The sequence below is a fragment of the Asparagus officinalis genome, unplaced genomic scaffold (assembly GCF_001876935.1).
Source record: "Asparagus officinalis unplaced genomic scaffold, Aspof.V1 AsparagusV1_Un235, whole genome shotgun sequence".
NCBI classification, from domain to species: domain Eukaryota; kingdom Viridiplantae; phylum Streptophyta; class Magnoliopsida; order Asparagales; family Asparagaceae; genus Asparagus; species Asparagus officinalis.
The window spans coordinates 1-5,335 of record NW_017972500.1 but is presented as its reverse complement, the minus strand read 5'-3'; the positions used below and the strand labels follow the sequence as shown (position 1 = coordinate 5,335).

At 35.8% G+C, this 5,335-nt stretch overlaps 1 pseudogene; it reads right to left on the bottom strand.

The window, feature by feature from the left end:
• The window catches only part of LOC109827472, a 5,902-nt pseudogene extending 573 nt beyond the window's left edge, over positions 1-5,329 (bottom strand).
• Between the last annotated feature and the right edge of the window lie 6 nt (positions 5,330-5,335).

The following is a 5,335-nucleotide window of genomic DNA, read 5'->3' as shown; positions in this document are numbered from 1 at the left end:
CAACCAAAACCACAACCTTCTTCAGATTCTTGAATATGTCTGGAAGAAGGAAGTGAGAATGGCCAAAAACAGATATGTATTCAGTTCTCATCTGACCAGAAGATTGCTGCTCACTGTTATGAACAGAAACTCGGAACTCCTCAGGGAGGGTCAGCTGTGTTCCTAGATTATAGGGGTCATCAATATTGTAAAGCTCATCAAAGTTTAGAATATGAACGGCTGCCTTCCCATAAGAATTTCTGATAAACCAGAGTTTCATGGCATAAAAGTTCTCTACATCAGTAAGCACATGGAAAACAATATTTTCTGTTTCCTGAAATATACATGTAATCAGGCATCAGTACACAATAGATATGATGTAGTTAATAAATCATTGAATGTGTACCCCTTAAATCATGCGCATTTGCAGAACTACCCGAAATCATCAACTAAAGGGGAAAAAATACCCCCAAATCAACAAATCATCAACTTTGTTGGATATGGTGAGTGAAATTTTGACCATTTTTTTGTTGATATTGTTATATTACAGTTACGAATAAGCCTCTCAAAGTTGATGATTTGTTGATTTGAGGGAATGTTTTCTCCAAAGTTTATGATTTGGGTGTAATTTTGCAAATACTAAGATTTCGGTGGTTGTTTTGGAAATACACATGACTTAAGGGGTATACATACAAAAAACCTAAGAACACAATACCTCTGAGTTCATCACGGTTGAATTGATAGTAACGCTAGATGCTAATATGTTCCTCGAGAAGATTACATAGTGCCTCAAACTTGGGCTGTGAAATTTGTGATTATCCAAGTCTACATCCACTGATTGAGATCTAAAATATTCAACTGTCAACCTCATGGATAAGCAATGGCTGCTTTTAGGGATGGTCTGCACACCAAGATGATACAAGAACGCACTTTGTTTCATATGGAAATAAGCTTCATCTTCAGTCAGATCAAGAATCTGCCTCAGTTTCTTGTCAATGTTACTGCATTCTACGGTACATAATTTGGCTCTCGCAATTGCCTGATCCATCTTTTGTATCTTCTGTACAACACTGACAGGAGGTGGACTGGATGTTAACAAATCTTTAAAGTTAATATTTCCTTGCAACATATAGTGAAATAGAAAATATACTGCCACATGGCTTCTAAAGGATATCAGTGGAAAAGAAGATATACAACCCTGCAGAGATGCAGTGGATATCCATTGTTGAAAGTTGAATATTTTAATAACCTTCAAAGACAATAAGAAGGAACAAGTTTCATAGAGTTTCCTATAAGCATCAAATTTTACTGGCAAATAACGATCACAATGTATCAAAAATCTTCATTATTACCTTTTCTTCCATCCTATAACTCTACAATCACAACATGCAGCTATTTGATGATCAAGAAAAATATTTCTTGATGATAAAGAGCCGATATCCTAACCAAAATCAGTAGATCCTCTATGCCAGCATTTATAATATCCCCCTGAGCCAACTATTGCACATTCTGCTTTGTTGATAAATCTATAGTAACAATCTGAACCCCAAGTTTCATAAAAGCAGTAAGAGAAAATATCTCAGATATTCAATGTAATAATGCATTACAGATGCATTATCCAAGGGTAAAATTGTAAATAATTCCCTCATCTAAATTGTAGGTAGCACTTATTAGCAGGCATCATCCCTGAGTTGGGATAAACCTCTCTGGCATGAATTGAAAGGTGATAAGCACTACTAAACGAGTTGAGAAGTGACACGTGCTAATATACGAGTTGAGAGGTGATAAGGGCCACTTAAGGTATATAAGAGGGGGTAATCTGCAATTTACCCTTTATATCATTTGTCCATTTCCTAGTGGTAAATTATGATGTTTCAGGTAATATTTATTGTACATAACTTGAAAATATATAATGAATTAATTTCCCATACTCCCACACAAAACAACAGTCTCTCTTAGATAAATACAGATACTCAGATTTAAGTTTTAGAATTCTAAGTTTTTACAAATCAATGGTTGAATATAAGATTATGAATGTGATAAATCTAGACTATTCATAAATATACTCAACCAAATCTTTGTGTCTAAACTCTAGAATTAAATCATTCCTATGCTTGACACCTATACCTGTGCTGACAACACATAGAGATTCCCATGCCTGACACCCATATCCTGTGTTGATAACATGATATTCATCTCTATGACCACAAAAACTTACAAGATGTGAGAGTTTGATTCTATAACAGCAAATATAAGCTATGTACACAATGTGGGAATCGAGAGGGGCCACGCGGTAAATATGAGGGGGTTATCTGCAATTTTTTCTTTATACGATTTGTCCATTTCCCAGTAATATGACCTTTCAGGTAATGATTATGTATTGCAAATATATAACGATATCCAAGTTTTATTAATAAACTTGCACAGTATATGAAAGAAACCACATCGCATTTTTATTTTATTATTTTCTTTTAATATTTATACGGTGTTTCAGTAATATACGGTACCTAATCCTTCAAAATAAAGAAAAATCTTTTTGATACTTAGTGGTTATTTATGATGCTTAGCATAACATACTCCATTCTTTGAATGCAACATCATATATCAAAAAGAAAAAAGACTACATCCAGCCCATAGACAAGATCACGACATATTACCTCACTAGGTAAGAGTTATCACAAGGTTGTAACTTATGTGTGAGAGCAGAAGGCAAAAAGAAAAAGAAAAAAAAAAGAAACAACAATAACAAGAAGAAAACAAAATACTTTCAGCGTTAAACTTACAGTTTTGGAAGATCCCCATCCGAAACGGCTTCACTAAGCATACGTTCATGATCTTGAATGTTCTGTTTTAGCTCACGTGCCAACTGCTCTTCGGCTTGAAGTTTTGTGATGCTTGGATAGTAAGCTCTGGCCACAAAAAGCTGATCTTTGAGTCTCTTCACCACAGAATCCTTCATTACTTCTTTGTGTTCTATGGACCAAAGGCAATAGCTACCAAACTGGAGCTGACAAACTTTTTTAGCTTCATCAATAGCTGAAACATCGGTAGGATTTATCCTTTTATCTATGTCGCCATTCTGAAACCAGTAAAAGATACTAGTTACTCCCGATATCTACTCCTCTATACAAATGAGAAACCCAAGAGTTACTATTCATGCTACAGTACCATCTGCTGTAGTATTATTACTGTAGCAATACGAAACTGGCCCTGCAGATTTTTTTACCGATTTTATTGTAGCACACGGGGGTACTGTAGAAGAGGCAGGGGGCAATGTAGCAATCCAAAAAAATATTGTAGCAGGTAAAACCGGAATTACTGTAGCGGGGGAAATATGTTTCACACTGGTCCTATAAGTTAAATCCAGGTAGCTCAAAGACTCAAGAACATATTCTGCAAACTAAAATGATAATAATAGGATCTAAGATAAATCCTAGCAAAGTACTTTTCTCTTAGAATCATAAAAATTATATCAATTGTCATTAACAATCTCCAGTTGACTTAACCCTATCAATTTATTGTCATTGTAACTGAAAAATCAGACATTGATCAGCTGGAGAATCACAAAAGCCAAAAACTGAAGCTTAAGTACAGCTAACAACAGGTATTTGAGAATAAATCAAAGTAACAACTTACAGTAGTATTTGGAACTGGAAGTGGCTCTGATATTGTTTGAGTTGCTGGTGGAACTACAAAAATTAGAAGTAGCATTAATACCTTTGGGTATAAAAAAGAAAACAATTGACAGGTAGCATCCTAAGAGCTATAGAGCATGTGATTTTGCGAACCTTCTCTGCGTAAAACAGTATCCTGCAGTTCTAGAACAGTACTCTTCTGATGTGAAATAGTTTGTCCACCGTTATTTGTGGATTCATTGTCAGCTTCAGGGTTCAAGCTCCCATCTGCTTGCTTTATGTTAGTTTCCGAATGTAAGTTCCCATCTGCTTGCCTTGTGTTGGTTTCCAAATGAAGGTTCTCGTCTGCTTGCTTGGTTGTATTCTCAGAAATATCCTAAAAGATAGAAGTGGAATACATTTCAAAAAAATGAACCTGCGTAATGTATCCATTCCAGAAGTACCCAGAAATTGGTTGTTCAAATCACCGAATGGAGAAGTTAATGAGGTTGAAATTCATGTTCTACACAGTTTGTATAGTAAAAGAAGAATATTCACATAATAAAAGAACAAGTAGATAGCAACAGGAGAATAAAAGGAGAAAAAATCATTCTGCAATTAACTGAATGATGGTAAAAGACAGCCTAAGCTGAACAGTTGGGAAGTCAGTCCTTCCTGCACTAGCAGAAGGAACAGAAGGATGCAAGAAGAAGAGAACATGATCTGCAAAATGCTTATATACTAATCTTAGGTTGAAGAAAAAAAATTCCTCATTAGTGCAAATTGTCTTATTCACAGAAGAAAGCTCATTTAAGAGAAGCCATATATCTTGTCTACAAGTTGTAAGAACTCTGGGGGTACACAAACCCAAGGAAGCTTCAAGATCAATTAAGAAAAATAGTATAAAATCATTACATACTTTAGTAAATAATACACTTCTTACAGGTTGGTGACTCAAGTCATATTGTCGGCAGTTGCATGGTACACAAATGTATGTATAGTTTCAACGATAAGGACTTCGCACCTACTAGTTTAATTATTGTACTGTGAAAAATTTCGTATCACGTAAATGAATCCTCTCCTTGTCAGCAAACTTGCTCAACACAACTCTGGTCAAATCCAACACTAAAAAAATGGAAGTGAAGAAAACCAATTTTTTTCACAAGATACCCAATCCAATCACCTAGAATGTCAATTGATACCTTGCCTACAAATGAAACAATTCAAACATAGCTAGATTCAAGAGTACAAACTTTTGTGATCAAATGCCGTCATCACTCAAAAATCAAGCATTCCAATTTGAGAAAGAAAGCGACCATTAGGTGAGGTTACTCAAAAATCATTAGATGAGAAAATTAACCTCTGGCAGCTCCCGATCACTATCAGCTCGCTCAAAATTCGCAAAACTCGTCTCCTAAAACAATCAAACACAATCACATAAATGCACCGGCAACAAATTCATCACTTTGAACCAAAAACCAAGCAGAAAAAAAAAAGAAAATCTCACCGACGACGACCGATCATCGTTGAAGTAACCTGCACACAGTAAAACCAACCGATCAAGGCTCAAATCTCAATAAGGAACAGATCTAGCGAGATCTAAGCATAATGCATGCTCAGATCTAATCAGAGAGAGAGAGAGAGAGAGAGAGAGAGATCACCAGAAGGGAATCGATTGTGGAGGCCGAGGAGGAAAGCGAGGGGAACGAGGAGAGAGAAGAAGACGAGGGCGAGGACGGCGA